At 40.8% G+C, this 15,786-nt stretch overlaps 1 non-coding gene across 1 annotated transcript; it reads right to left on the bottom strand.

Annotated features, from left to right (window-relative positions):
• Positions 1 to 510: 510 nt before the first annotated feature.
• Positions 511 to 701, bottom strand: LOC141414204 (U2 spliceosomal RNA). Its single transcript, XR_012439282.1, has one exon. It is a non-coding gene; the product is annotated as a U2 spliceosomal RNA (small nuclear RNA).
• Between the last annotated feature and the right edge of the window lie 15,085 nt (positions 702 to 15,786).

The raw sequence follows: 15,786 nt of genomic DNA, 5'->3' as shown, positions 1-15,786 counted from the left end.
CATTGAGAACATCCCCAGCCTATTCCCCCACCCCATTCTTGTGTGGTAAGTAATCTACTGAAACTTTTTATTTCATTTGGTACTATTTTTTTCATTTCATATTTTCCTAAATTTATCTATTTTATAAGTGTTTTCAAATGTATTGGTGCCTTTTTTATTTTATTTTATAATTTTTGCTGTATTGGTGTGTAATAATCTCTGTTGTGCTTTCATTTTTTCTGCTTATTTAATCTGTATTTTCCATCTGTCATAGGTTTTAAGTTCATCATTATCATTATTGTTGTATATTTTATCAATGTATTCATTGAACCAGCTTTTGGCTTTGATAATCATCTCAACTAGTTTTTGAGTACATTACTTCATTGATTTACAGCATTTATTATTTCTGTATTTCTTGTTCCTTTGACTTAACACATCCTTTTAAAAGCTCTTTGAATGGACCTCTTAGCTCATTTGTTTCCAATTTTTCTTTTTTTGTTTGTTTGGGTTTTTTTGTTTATTTATTTTTTTTTTTGATGCACCATTCCTGGAAGTACTGCAATACGAGGTCAATGGGTGGAGTAGACAGAACAAGCTCATATTCCATCTCCTAGTTCCACAAATCCATTTAATATATTGTCCTCAGATAGAGGACATAACAGATATTAAACTGATGAGAACAGATGTTACACTTGATCTTAACCAAAATGCCAAGAAGCAGTTGTTTCCAATTTTTCTTAAATATATTTGAAATTGTATGTTTTCCCCTAAGTATGCTTCTGTGCCCTACAAATTTTAAATAAATTTTCTCATTGTGATTCAAGTCTAAGTATTTCCTCATTTCTCTCATTTTTTCTCTTCAAATCCAGATTTATTTAGCACTACATTTTCTTTTGCTTTTAATATTCAGAAATAGTTTTACATTTTTATATCTAATAATATTTTGTAAGATTAAAGAGCATAGATCCGTGCTGTGCAATATGGTAACCAATAACCATATGTGGACACTGAGCCCTTGAAATATGCTTCCTCTGAATTAAGAAGTGTTATAAGTGTAAAATACCCCAAAGACTAGTGCAGAAAGTGAAAAGTATTTTTTTTTGCAGTACTGGAACTTGAATTCAGGGCTTACACCTTGATCCACTTCACCATCCCTTTCTTTGTGAAGGGTTTTTTTTGAGATAGGGTACAAGGAACTCTTTGCTTGGGGTGGCTTTGAACAGTGATTCTCCTGATCTCTGAGTAGTTACGATTACAGGCATGAGCCACTGGCACCTGCTGAAAAGTATCATATTAATAAGCTTGAGATTGGTTATAAATTACAATAACAATATATTGGCTATGTTGGGTTAAATATTTATGTAATCGATTTAATCTATTTGAAAAAGCTTTTAAAATATAGCTACTTAATTTTTAAGTTATAGATATGATTTGTATTACATTTCTATAATCATCCATAATATAAGTAGAAACATAGATGTTTGATATTAGTTATTTTAAATTCTTCAAGGCACATTTTGTATCCATTTTTCTGAATAATGTATGTATGCTAGAAAAGAATACATGTTTTCTGTTGCATGTAAAGTTGCAAATAGACCTTGAAATTCTCAATCTTTTTATTAAAACACATGAAGCTCTTTTTCCTTTTGTCTACTTTATATATCACTTTCTCAGAGAGTTATGTAAAACTTTCCTATTATGATTATTGATTGATTTCTCAGTCATTATAATGTCTTTGTGATCTCTCATTCCTTTTAGACAATGGACCCAGATAAGGTGGCATAGATTTAAATAACATACCAGAACTCTGACAGGTGGAAAAAGGAAGGTAGACTGGGTTCAGAGCAATTCCAGACCTGGAGAAAGGTCATGGTGGCAAAGCATCTTACTACCCCAAACTCAGCATTAGAAGGTACCACAGGTAGACTCATTCCTCCTTCATGTGGAATAAGGGTCTGCATGCACAGTTCCAGGTGAACCCAGGGGGCTGACTAGAGGACCAACTGACAATAAGCAGCAGAGGATGTGTTTCTTTTCCCTACCAAGCCTGGATTTTCCTTCCCTGCCCAGAACACTGGGTGAAAAGGCCAGTGGGCATGTGGAGTTCTGTTACAGCAATCACTGGGCCAGCCATACTCTGGAATCCCAACTCTCCCTCTCCCCCAGCATATCCACATCTAGAGACACACAGGTCTTCTTCATGAGGTGGAATCTTAAGCTCCTTCTACCCAGTCAAGTAGCAACAGCAGGGTCCTGTGGAAGTCCCAGAGAAGACAAAAATAACATCATAAAGGCCTCGAGATTAAATTGTCATTGGAGCACAGCTCATAAAGTAAGCCAAGGCCTGTAGACTGAACCTAAATACTATGACTGCCTTTGAAAATAAAATATTTAAGTCAGAGATGGTAGAGTGTACCTATAATCCCAGCACTTGATGTGGGAGGAAAGACAGGAAGAGCACAAGTTCAAGGCCAACCTTGACTACATAGTGAGACACTGTCTCAAAAAAATGAAACAATAATAATAAAATTAAAAATTTAAATAGAAGCCAGAGTATCCTAGGATAATAGCAATATATCCAAGAATCAGTCCAAAACTACCCAAGAACCAGGAAAATTGCAACTTGAAAAAGAATGATTAATGCCAATGTGAAGAATAGGATGTTGGAATCATCTGGTGAGAATTTAATGCAGCCATCATTTAAAAAAAGTTTCAGTAAGAAATTATATTTCTTCTTTTGCTTTTTCAAATTCTCTATTTTTGTTGTCTTGGAATTTCTTGAGTGTCTCCTGTACATTTTGGTTGACCCTATCCAGTATCATCTCTATAAAATTCTCATTGAGTACTTGTAGTATGTCTTCTTTTAAATTATTCTTGTGGGCTTCATTGGGTCCTTTGGCATAGTTTATCTTCATTTTGTTGGAGTCTGGATCTGAGTTTCTGTTCTCTTCATTCCCCTCTGGTTCCTGTACTAATTTTTTGCTGTGGGGAAACTGGTTTCCCTGTTTTTTCTGTCTTCCTGTCATTGTCTTTGGTGTTGTTACTGTCCCTGTACTGTGTGCAATCAAGTATTTTCTAGCTTGTAATAATAACAATGGTAATATTTAGAATGGAAGGCTGAGCTGAGATGGAAAGCAAGAAGTTAAAGGGAAAAACAAATATACAGACAAGAGGGAGAAAGCAGAACAAGGTATCAGACAAGAGAGTTTCAAAGGTATAAACAGGGAGTGTTAGTGTATTAATCGACAGTAAGCTGAACAGACATTAGAGAGACAGAGAGAGGATTGAAAATCAAAGATAAAAAAATAAAAAATAAGTAAATGAAAGAAATATCTATATATATAAATGAATTAAAATAAAATGGAAAATAGAAAATTTAAAAAAAAAACTTCCAAGTTTATATGCAATGCAGTTTCAGTCTTAATAATTTGGGTGTCTGTCTCAATCTCCAGTCCTGGAGTTGGTGCCTCAGATGTTGTTCTGTAGTTGTCTCATCAAAGGGGATGCATAAAGTAGAACAAAACTACACACACACACACATACACACACACACACACACACACACACAAAAGCCCCACCAAGTGTCCCAAGTTCAAATGCAATACAGTTTCAGTAAGTTTTTCGGCTTGCAGGTGTAATTCGGTTGTTCTCTCATCAAAGGTAGGGAGAAAAAGGAAAAAAAAGAGTCTGGAGACCATTCTGAGAGTGGTATCTGCAACTGTGGCTTGCCTGCCTGCTGCTCTCAGCCTGCTGTAGCTGGCGGCGTTATTTATGCAGATCTCTGGGGTGAACTTAGCACTCACCTGGTCCCACAGGCTTTGTTTGTTCAGAGTTCTCCTGTGCGGGAGCCTCTGCTATAAGCTTTCCCCTTTCCAAGCACTGGGAAAGGTGACACTGCCCCCGTTGTCAGGCCTGTGTGTTTATTTACAGTTCATGTGGGAGGTGGGTCTTCCCCCCTCTCCTGTGCAGTTTTCCTCCCACTGCCACTTTCACAAACTTTCCTGCTCCTGCTTACCAGGCGGTGCTGCTGCTCCTGCCGGCCGCCATGTTTATTTACAGTTCACGTGGGAAGTGGGTCTTCCCTCCTCTCATGTGGAGTTTTTCTCCCTCCGCCACTCTCACAAGCTTCCCTGCTCCTGGTTGCTGGGCGCACACCCCGCTCCCACAGAGCCTCTCCAGCCCACCCAGCTTGTTTATTTACAGTCCTGGGAAGGATTCCCTTCCCCCAATCTTCAGCGCTCAGGGCCCCCCACCCTCTTTCCAGGGTGTCTTAATTGTTCTTATTGCTTATTACTCAGTTTCTCTTTTTTTTTTTCCCGGGTGGAGGTCAGTCTGTCCAGGGGGCTATGCTGCTCTGGCCCAGGCTTGTCTGTGGGAGAACCGTGGTACTGTGAAGCTCACCTGGTCCGCATCTTCCCAGTGGGTGCTGGCCACTAGCGGCCCGGGGGCCCTCCTCGTTTCTCCGTTTAACATGAAGTGGAGATTCTCTGCACCGGCTGGAGGTGTGGAGGGGTCAAAGTTGTGCCTTTTCTCAGTGATTATGCCTGCAAAGTGTGTCTCCAGCATCTCTCCAAGATTTCACTATAGGAGGCTCACTTTCTGCTTCCTACCTCTAGCCGCCATCTTGGAATCCTCAGTAAGAAATTATAAAGTGTCTCAAAATAGATGAAAAATAGAAAATCTTAGCAAAGACAAACTATAAAAAAGAAAAGAACCAATGGAAATATTAAAGCAAAAAAAATAATTACTAAAATTTCAAAAAATTACTGCATAGGATTGATAAAGTAAACATGAACTTGAAATACAGGTAATAGAATCAGTCAACTTGAGAACAGATCAAAAGAATTAGCCAATCTGAACAACAGAAAGAAAATACACTAAAAATAAAATGAAAATAGCCTTGGGGACCTGGACAAAAGATCCAGCAATCTTAATATCAGAGAATCAGAGAAGAAAAAAAGAGTGAGACTAATAGAATATTAAAATAACAATGGTAGTTAACTTTCCAAATTTGGTGAAAGACATAAACTTACAGATTCAAGAAGATGAACAAACTCCAAGTGAAATAAACTCAAAGAATCTGTTTCAAAACACATTATAATCAAAATGCTACTGATAAAGAAACCCAGGGGAAAGATCTGAAGGCAAGTTCCCTCCTCTGGCAGCCCTGGTTTGACAGATGTATCAGTGTGGTATGCTGTAACCTTGTGTTAGTGTGATAAGTTGTAACCTTGTGCTAGTATGATATGTTGTAACCTCCCAGCGAGAAGCTAACTTGTCCTTCTCACTTGCTTCTGCATTCTGAGGCATAAAAACCCTGCAGCCCTGACCTACGGGGCCAGTGCCAGTTTTGGAGAGATCCAGGTGCTGGCCTGCTAGCATAATAAATCATCCTTTCCTCCAATCACCTGGGTTTGAGTCTTGTTCTCTCTGCTCCCACATTCTTCCCACATCACTATAAACAAAAGACAATGAAAAGAGCAGCAGACAAGAGACAGTGTTGACAGCAACAGAGAGAAATGTGGCATTGCCTATAGGGGAACACCAATTTGAATAACAAGTTCCCATTTGAATCATGAAGGCAAAAAAAGAATTAGAGTATTTTTAAAGTGCTGTCAACTTGAAAGAAAAGAACTGCCAATGATGAATTGTATATCCAGTGAAACTAACCCTCAGGATTGAAGAGGATAACCAGATATTCTCAGGTTAATGGAAATGAAAATAATTTGTCACTGTCAGACTTAACCTTAAAGAACAGTCAAAGGAAATGATTTAAAAAAAAATTGTGGAGCACCAGCAAAGAGGAAAGAATGGTGGAAAAGGTAAAAATATGGACAAGCACACTGGGACTATTCTCTGTGTGAATTTTATAAATATATAATGTCCATCTTTTGTCCATTATGATGTTTCTACCTTGAATTTAATTAATAATAACACTTTTCTGACTTTACTTTTAGTTCATATTTGCCTGCCATTTTTTTCCATTACTTTGTTTATAATCTTTTTGTGTTTTATGGCTTCAAATGTATATTTTCTAAAGAATGTACTACTATATCTTGGTTTTTTTGTTTTAATTTCAAACTAAAATTCTCTTCCTTTTGATAAGTGAGTCTGACTCATTTACATTTATTGTGATAAATGATATAACAGGTCTTACTTTGTGTTTTCTGTTAACCAAACTTTATGTTTCTTGTTTTCCTCTTGTCTGGGTTTTCATTGAGTAACAGTTTTCCTCTTCTGGTTTGAACATTATGCATCCTATTTTTATTCTCCTGTGGCTTGACCCTAACTTATTAACATCCGTGCCTATGCTTCTTCCCTGCCTCTGCAATCTTTTTCTTAGGTTTTTATTTTTATTTATTTATTTTGGTAGTCCTAGGATTTAAACTCAGGGCCTCATGCTTGCTTGCTAGGCAGGCTCTCTACCACTTGAACCATTTTGCCAGCCCTCTTAAGTTTTTAAATGTATATCTTCCCTCTGATCAAGATAAATAATTCATTATTCAGCTACTCTTTCTCACTTGTACATCCCACCCTCATCCTCAGTGATATCATCTAAAATTCTAGTGTTAATTACTATGCATGTAGTTGGTGTTGCCCCATGTCACTGCTTCTCCTTAATTACTTCTATTAAAGACAATAAAAATGAAGTCCTTAATAAATTATTCTTAGCCTTAGTTTATATCTTGACTCATCTTCCTGAAATTTTTTCTTGTCAAAATACTTCCCCCAAAGTCTTTTGTGCATATGCTCTTTTTTGTCTCACTTACATGAAACTCAAAATATAAATTTCTACACTCAAAATTTTATATTTTACAATTTTAAAGTGTCAATTTCTTTTTGTAGTTATTGCTATTGACAAATCCTACAGTCATTTAATTACTATTTGTTGAGAGGCTACAAAATGCCAGACAATGTTTCCAACACTAAGCTCCAATCTTTTTAGGTTTTTTTTGTTGTTGTTGTTCTTTCTATAGGTGTGATCTGTGTTTTATCTCTTCAAAGTTTTAGAATTTATTCTTTGTTATTTATATTGTTAGATTTCACTATAATATATGGTGTCTTTTCATAATTTTCTCACAACTCTCATGAGCATTTTTGACTTAAGAACTTCAACTTTTCTTTCTCCATAATTCTTGGTAATTTTTTGATCGTTTGATCAAATTCAGGGCTTTGAAATTGCTAGGCAGGTGCTTTATTGCTTGAGCCACAGCTCCAGCCCGGTTATTATTTCTTAAAAATATTTCTTCCTGTTTATTTTTCATTCCTTCTAAGGCTCTTTATTTTTTTGCAGTACTGGTTGAACTCAGGGTCTACACCTTGCCTCACTCCACCAGCCCTTTTTTGTATTGGATATTTTTGAGATAGGGTCTTGAGGAACTTTTTGCCCAGGCTGGCTTTGAACTGCGATCCTCCTGACTCTGCCTTCTGAGGATTGCAGTGGCTCACAGGTGTGAGCCACTGGTACCCAACCCTTCTAAGGCTCTCATAAAAAATGTAGTTATTCTCCATTTTGTTAGCATTTCTTTCATGTACTCAACTTTTTTTTTCCTGCTTCTTTCTTCTTATGGAAGAAAGACCTAATGGAATTCACTCTGGTTTTACATTCAACCCATGTATTGAATGCTTTATTTCTATTACATTTCCCCCTACACACACCATTTTTGTTGTGCTTCATTTTTATAACAAATTCTCACTTATATTTCCTGTATCCTTCTTTATCATTTTAGGTACCTTTAGTATATATGTGTGTGTGTGTGTCTGTGTGTATTATGGTATTAATTCTGGCTCACCTATTAGGGATTATTCAGCTTATAGTTTTTCTTTTATAGTAATAGAATTCCCCAGATATTTTATTTTTCCCCTGTGAGCTTATCTTTCCCAGGTCCAGGTTTTAAAGTAGTAATGCAAGGAGGGAAGAGAACTAAAATACTGAGGCATTCCAAACACCTTCTTCAACTCACTAGGACGGGCACAAGCTGTAGATTAATTGCATGTGTGCCTGGTTGATTGGGAGGGAGACAGTGACTTACTCTCAATGTGGAGAATCCATAGTATCAAAGTTGGCAAGCTCATTCTCTGTTCATCACCCTCATCATCCTCAGAAAACCTCTCTGTCTCTATCCTTTTCTGCAGTAATTATCTGGCCTTGTGTGTGTTGGGAAAAGATAAATAAAACCCTTAGGGTGGAACTTTATCTGTTGATATCCACTTCTCTTCCAGCCAGGCTCCAAGGCTATCCTGTGCAACTGTGAAAGAGTAGGTAAAGATTTATCAAAGGCAATGTGGGAAGTGCACAGAAAAGAACAAAACAAATGCACCTCTCCCCACTGCCTATAGCATCTCTCCACAATGCCCCTGCAGCATCTAGGAATCTTCCATTGAGAATTCCATTCCCCCTACACACACACACACACACACACACACACACACACACACACACACACACACACGATACACACACAACACACACACACGACACACACATGCACACATGACACACACATGCACACACAACACACACACACACACACACACGCACATTCTAGGACCAACTGTGTTACGGTCTGTCTTCCACAGGGTTTCAAATCAACTTTTCAATAGTTTCTCAAACCAACAACCTCCAGTTCCCTTTTAGAGAATCTCCATGCTGAGTTTGGGGAAAAGAAACAGCTGTTTGTGAAAATACTACATTCATTATCTTTTACTGTGTAACAATATTACCACATATTTAGTGGCTCAAAACCATTTCTGTGGATGAGGGGCTGGGCACAGTTTAACTGGGTCTGCTGCAGCCTGCTGCTGAGACCTGGTTCTCAACAGAAGACTATAAGAAATGATTCATTTTGGGGTTGTTGGAAGGCTTCAGGTCCTTGTAGGTTGTGGGACTGAGGGCTTGAAGAATCTCACTGGCTGTTGGCTGGAGGTCATCCTCAGCTCCTTATCATGTGGATCTCCCCAACATCATCACTTGCTTCATCAAAGTCAGCAAAGTAGAGCCTCCTCACGAGACAGTATTAGATTCTTACCTCATCTTCACTATACTCTATTAGTTAGAAGTGAGTTACAGTCATATCCACACCGTTTCTACCAAGAGGCTCAAATAATGAGAGTCATAAATCAATTCTTAAGAGAACTGGAAATCATTTTTCCCCAATTTTTTGGAAAGGTATGGTAACATTGCTTTCTTGTTTTAAAACAACCACTGGCTAGAAAGTGGGAGAGAAAACTTGAGTTATGAAATCCAGTTTGGAAACTGACTGCAATCCTTGTGACATGGTGCTGGCTTTGATAAGAACTGCTCCTTCCCACCATTCTACAGCCTGAGCCGCAGCTGGTTTCACCCCTTGCAGAACAAAGCCCACTGTTCCTTATCTCCTGCCACCTCTCTTTATCTGTCCCTAGCCCTTGCTTTCTCCCAAATGCTACTTAAGGCTAGACCTGCTGAGAGAAACTGCTGTGCCATTTTTCTTGGCCAGCCAGCCTGCTTATTAAACTTTTGGATGTGAGATACCTCTCGTAAGCCTCCTTTGTGTGCGGTGTGCAGCATTTTCCTAACATTTTGGTGCCATGACTCGGATCCAGGTGAGCTTCCAGCATTGATCTTGCTCTCCCGTTAGTAAATTCAGGCCCTCCTGATATACACTGTGCTCCCAAGCCTACTTTGGCCACAAGGCAGATATTCCCTATATAGGAGAGCCTATCCAGGGGATTATACTGGTCTGCCAAAGCCACGTAGGTAGGAGCTGCCTTCCTGAAGCCTGGATAAATTTACTGGGATCTGGGTTGCTTTGCCAGGACCCCTGACCCCATACTAGTGCTGCCATCACCACTCTCGCTCACAGGGAAACTCCTCAAGGCCAGTGCGCTCCCATTACTCACCCACCACTGGTTAATTTCCTCGATCCTCCCTTGGTGAGTTCCCTCACACTGCCGCACCATGAGTCGCGGTTCTCTCTCTCTCTCTCTCTCTCTCTCTCTCTCTCTCTCTCTCTCTCTCTATCTCTCTCTGTTGGTCAAAATCCTAGTACTAGGTCCCAGCTCACATCGGCTCAGGAACCGGGTTCCTGGGGCATGGATGATCCTCTTGGTGAAGATGTTCCCTTGAAGGTCCTCCACTACTCTGTTTCATCCAGGAAAGCAATATCTTGGGGACACCTGCCATAATCTTCCTTGGACCAGGTCTCACTATGGGTACTGGACCTTCCAAAATTCCTTCAGACACTCCTCTGGGCTGCTTACTGGCCAACCTTGAGCCCTTACGGCTCTCACCTGATCTCAAAGCCCAAAAACTAATTTTTCTTTCCAATCAGGCTTGGCCACAATACCAATTGGACAATGACTCAAAATTGTCACTTGATGGCACACTCGACCCAAACATTCTCAGGGATCTCTATAACTTCTGTGAATGCACTAGAAAATGGAAGGAGATTCCCTATGTCCAGGCCTTCTCTTACTTGCGCTCTAAACCTTCTCTCTCTACCCCTTGCTCCCCTGCCCAGGTCCTTCTGGCTACAAGAACCCCAACTACCCTCCCTGACTCTGACGCTTTCCCTTCTTTTGACCCTGCTAATGAGCCTCCTTTGTCTGTGGTGAGCGGTGTTTTCTGGCCATAAAACCCCAATTAATGTCCCTGACTCTGAAACCTTCCCTTCCTTTAACCCTGCCAACAAACCAAATCCTCTCCCAAACCTCCTGCTTATATTCCCCATATAAGCAGACTTCTTGTGCTGCTCACGCTGCTTGTCTCTTCCTATCTTCCTGAAGGACTTTCCCTGTCATGGAGTTAAACAAGCCACTCCTTGCCAACTCTGGCCTCATGGCAATCAGGCTCTGGAGAGCTCATGCTCTCTCCCTGTAGGCTGAAATCAAGCCCCAGGTTTATTTGGTATGCCTCATGCTACATTGGTGGAGTCCTGTTTGATTATGGCATCTGATGACTGCTTCTCTTCCCCCTCCCCCTGTCTAATGTCCCTTTTTCCTGAGACAGCGATTGGAGAATGGAGGTTTCATGTTGCTAAAAGTGTTCCAGTACCAGTCAATGGGAGTGACCTAGAGACACAGGTGAAGGCAAATCCCTCAGGTGTATGTCATGCCCCCAGGCTCTGCCTTCCCCTCCTTTACCTAAGATATTGGGACACCTTTTCTGCTTCCTCCATGGTCTCACTACATGTCCTTTGTCTCTGTCTGCCTTCCCCTTCCTAGGCTTACTGGGACCCTGCCTCCCCATGAAAAACTTGTAACATGGTACCTTATGACTTAAGTTATTCCAACTAGTTTGCCAGACTTCTCAATCTAAAGTAACTTTAAATCAGCTCCTTTATAAAAGCGCTTACAGAACTGCAACTGCCATGCTCACACCCTAACTCTGCCCCCACAAGGGGAGGAGGGAAAACAAACAGGCACACTTGTGCACAGGAATGCCAGCTCCTGGACACAGCAAAAATGCCTGCCATAGCTAAGAAAATCCATAGAGAGAACCCAGAACATCCTGGACCGCCAGCCACATGTGGTGATGGCTGCAGCCCGCCAACACTTCCCCTAGAATAAACGTGCACAGAGTACACAGGAAGGGGGAGGGGCAACAGGCCGCAGGATCGGGCCTAGGCAGACAGGCTCACTTGTCCCAGGTGTGTGTGGAGGGGGTCAATGCCTTGCACAAGTCCTGCTCCTAGCCCCACCTCACACCTGGCACCAGACCCAGCCCTTATAAGCCAATTATTAACTCAAGGTTATAGTCCCAAAAACAACACACTACTGTGGTCTCTAAACTTCTCATTTAAAATTTTCTATACTTTTGGCCTCAATATAAATTTTTCCTTCCAAATATTAACACTAGTTGTCCCATATGGTACTGTTATTGGCCTGAAATGCCCTCTGAATGCCCTTCTCTAACTTTATGGGCAATTTATTCCTTTAGTAAAAAAGTAGCCTTTATTAAAGAAGCTGCCTGCTGTTAGCTAAAAGGCAGGATCCTAACATTTTGTTCTTTCTAGATGGGACCTGCACCTTCCAGTCTTCTGGCTGGTAGATGTTGGAAGCTTTGTACTGAGGCCTGGTCTCAATATGCCTTGGGTGACCAAAAAAAGTAGCCTTCACAGGGTTCCTTAAATTACAATACCATACTCCAATTAGACCTTTTCTATTAAAAAAAAAGTAAACTGAGGTCCCCATACAAATTTTCTTTCATCTCAGATTGGCTCCACAATTACTATCTAGATACTCAAACGCTGGCCATTCTTTGTAAGTCACAGGATAAACATGGGAAGGAGGACCAAAAAAGCCCCTTATCAATGACAAGGCCCACCCCTACTGCTCCACCTTGTGCCCTACCTTCTAAGCCACCCCAATATTCAAAACGTCCTAATGAGTGCTTCCCCCTTCAATAGGTAATGGTAGGAAGAGGGCCAATCTATGTCCCCTTCCAGCTATCAGATCTAAGAAAAATTTAAAAACATCTGGACAGCTGTACTGATGCCCAGACAAATACATTCAAGCCTTTATCTCTGTGATCCAAACCTTTCAATTGACATGAAAAGATATTATGCTTCTACTAGACCAGACTCTTTTTTTTCTTTTATTATTCATATGTGCATAAAAGGCTTGGGTCATTTCTCCCCCCTGGCCCCACCCCCTCCCTTACCACCCACTCCACCCCCTCCCGCTCCCCCCCCCTCAATACCCAGCAGAAACTATTTTGCCCTTATCTCTAATTTTGTTGTAGAGAGAGTATAAGCAATAATAGGAAGGAACAAGGGGTTTTGCTGGTTGAGATAACGATAGCTATACAGGGCATTGACTCACATTGATTTCCTGTGCGTGGGTGTTACCTTCTAGGTTAATTCTTTTTGATCTAACCTTTTCTCTAGTTCCTGGTCCCCTTTTCCTATTGGCCTCAGTTGCTTTAAGGTATCTGCTTTAGTTTCTCTGCATTAAGGGCAACAAATGCTAGCTAGTTTTTTAGGTGTCTTACCTATCCTCACCCCTCCCTTGTGTGCTCTCGCTTTTATCATGTGCTCAAAGTCCAATCCCATTGTTGTGTTTGCCCTTGATCTAATGTCCACATATGAGGGAGAACATATGATTTTTTAGACCAGACTCTTGTCTCATTAAAAATTCAGTGGGTTCTGGCCCAGGCCACTCAGGTTAAAAATGATTACCATTTATAATAAGCCCCAATGCTAGTGACACCTAGAAATGAGGAAATAAATACACCTGCCTACAGGGGCACAGACAGTCCCCTTAACTGATCCACACTAAAAGGGACTAATGATATAACTCAAGCAGTAGAGTGCCACTTTGCAGGCATAAAGCCTTGAGTTCAAATCCAGCACAGCCAAAGACAAAAAAATATTTGGGGCTAAAAAAGTAGCTCAATGGAAAAATGTCTGCCCAGCATGTGCAAAGCCCTGGGTTCAATTCCCCAACATTACTAAATCAAAAATAATAATAAAGAGGATAAATGGTATTAATGCCACTTCAGACATCAAAAGGTTTAATATGTTACATAAAAGTCTGGGTAAGTTTTAAAAATATATAATAAAAAGCTTCAATGTATAATAAAGCTAAAGTTAAGTATAATCTAAGAGTTGCCTAAAAGATTTTTAAGGTCATATCAAACTAAAATCAAATTCTCTATGTCTATAAAATAACACGGTTATCTTAATATTATTCTGTTCTAAGTAACATCTACAAAAAACCATTACAGAAAAAGACTTAATCAAAGAAATTATTTGTGTTTTCTGTTGATCTTGTCAAACTTTAAGTACTACTAAATCAGAGTTCATTTATATATTTGCTCATGCAACGGTCTCTTAAATGACCACCTTGTAACTGTGTTTGGTGTGTAGACTTTATCTAAATATGGCACAAACATTTACAGAGTTAAAAGTGTCAGTTTATGTAAAATGATGAGCTAAATCTCTCTTTTATCCAAAAGTGTTACATTTAACCTACATTCTGACAGTCAGCCTCTATTTACCTTTAAAGGTCCCACAAATGCTTCATAACAACTAATCTGGTCAGTCTTGCCACAAGAATTTAAAGACAGCCCTCATCTTTGCGGACAGGCCCTAAGCAGAGACTTATTAGCTTGGCACTACCCAGAGGCCACCCTTCTTCAATGCAGAGCCACAGAGCCTCTTATCTGCAATGTAACTGAGTCTCTTTTAAAACTTTCTCACCTCCGGGAATACAAAGTCTCTAAGGAGAAGGCTCAATTATGTCTCCCTCAGGTCACCTACCTCGGTGTGTTCTTAAGGGACAGACTCACTCCCTGAGTCATGAGTAAATCAACCCAATCTTCCATTTCCCTCCCCCCATACCATAAGACAGCTTACAGCAAGCTTGGGAGTTATAGGATTTTACAAAATTTAGATCCCTAGGTATGCAGTCCCTTAGCAGACACCTTTTTATGCTCCTCCTAATATTCCTATTTGGGTCTTAAATAATATATGACCACCCATGTCTCTTAGAAAACTTGCCTCCAACAGACCCTGCTCCTCTGGCTGACTACCTGCCTTATCTTAACCTTCTCAGGGAACTTCTCAAAGAGCATACAGACCAGATCCTGCCCCACCCTATAACAATTTCTGTTAAACCAGGGGATCTTTTTCTCCTAAAAGATCTTCTACCCTCTCATTGGGGCTTCGATGGACCAGCCCTCATCTGGTCATTCTCACGACACCCACTGCTGTCAGGCTCAATAGGATCCCCCAATGGCAGCACCTCTTAAGTAATGGACTCTTAAAATCCTCTAGAGAACAACATTTCACAGTGGTTCTCCTGGCCAATGCCCATCCTGATGCCTGTGTTCTTGCTCTCCTATTCTTAAGCTTCCTCCCTTGTATCACACTACATGTCAGCTACTGCTAATCAAAAGTTTAACCCGTTGTACCTCCAGGGACATCAACCTCTCCAAAACCTCCTGGAAAAACTACTGTGAAGGCCCCACCCAGGACGCCACAGGAGCCTGAGGATCCTGCCCCATAGAACACCCCTGCCAGCAGGAAGCAGCTAAAGAGACCGATGCTTTGCCCCAATTCCTGATCCTCAGCCCCTACCCTCATCATTATTAAACAAAAAAATGGGGGAATAATGAGAACTGCCCCTTGCCACCATTCTACAGCCTGAGCCGCAGCTGGTTTCACCCCTTGCAGAACAAAGCCCCACTGTCCCTTATCTCCTGCCACCTCTCTTTGTCCGTCCCTAGTCCTTGCTTTCTCCCAAATGCTACTTAAGCCTGCCCCCCTGCTTATTAAACTTTTGGACATGAGATACCCCTCGTGAGCCTCCTTTGTGTGCGGTGTGTGGCGTTTTTCTAACAGTTACTATATTAATGAGTCAGGCCTAGTAGAACAAAATATTAATACCCTGTCTCGCTTAAGCGAAGAAATCCAACTTTGCAGGACTAAAAACTCCTCTGTCCTAGATTGGATTCAATCTCCTCTGCTCTCTTGGCTCCTGCCTTTCCTAGCGCCCCTTATTGTGTCTTTACCCTCCTGAGCTTTCTCCCCTGCATTATAAAAACTTTACAAAATTTTTTACTAGATTGCATATCTGCAGCCACCAACCAAAGATTCAATCAACTCCTCCTCCAAGGATATCTACCCCTCCGGGACCACCGAGGGGACCCCCACAAACCCCTATAGAGACACCAAACCCTAAGGACCCTACCTGAGAACATGCGCTGCCCCCCACCAGCCAGAAGCATCCAGAGGCTCAAACTGCACCCCAATACCCAACCCTTTTTCTCTCCCTCTCTAATAAACAAAAAATGGGGGAATGATAAGAACTGCCCCTTTCCAC

This window comes from Castor canadensis, chromosome 11, assembly GCF_047511655.1.
Source record: "Castor canadensis chromosome 11, mCasCan1.hap1v2, whole genome shotgun sequence".
NCBI classification, from domain to species: Eukaryota; Metazoa; Chordata; class Mammalia; order Rodentia; family Castoridae; genus Castor; species Castor canadensis.
The sequence above is the reverse complement of the archived record's forward strand: the minus strand, read 5'-3'. Positions and strand labels throughout refer to the sequence as shown.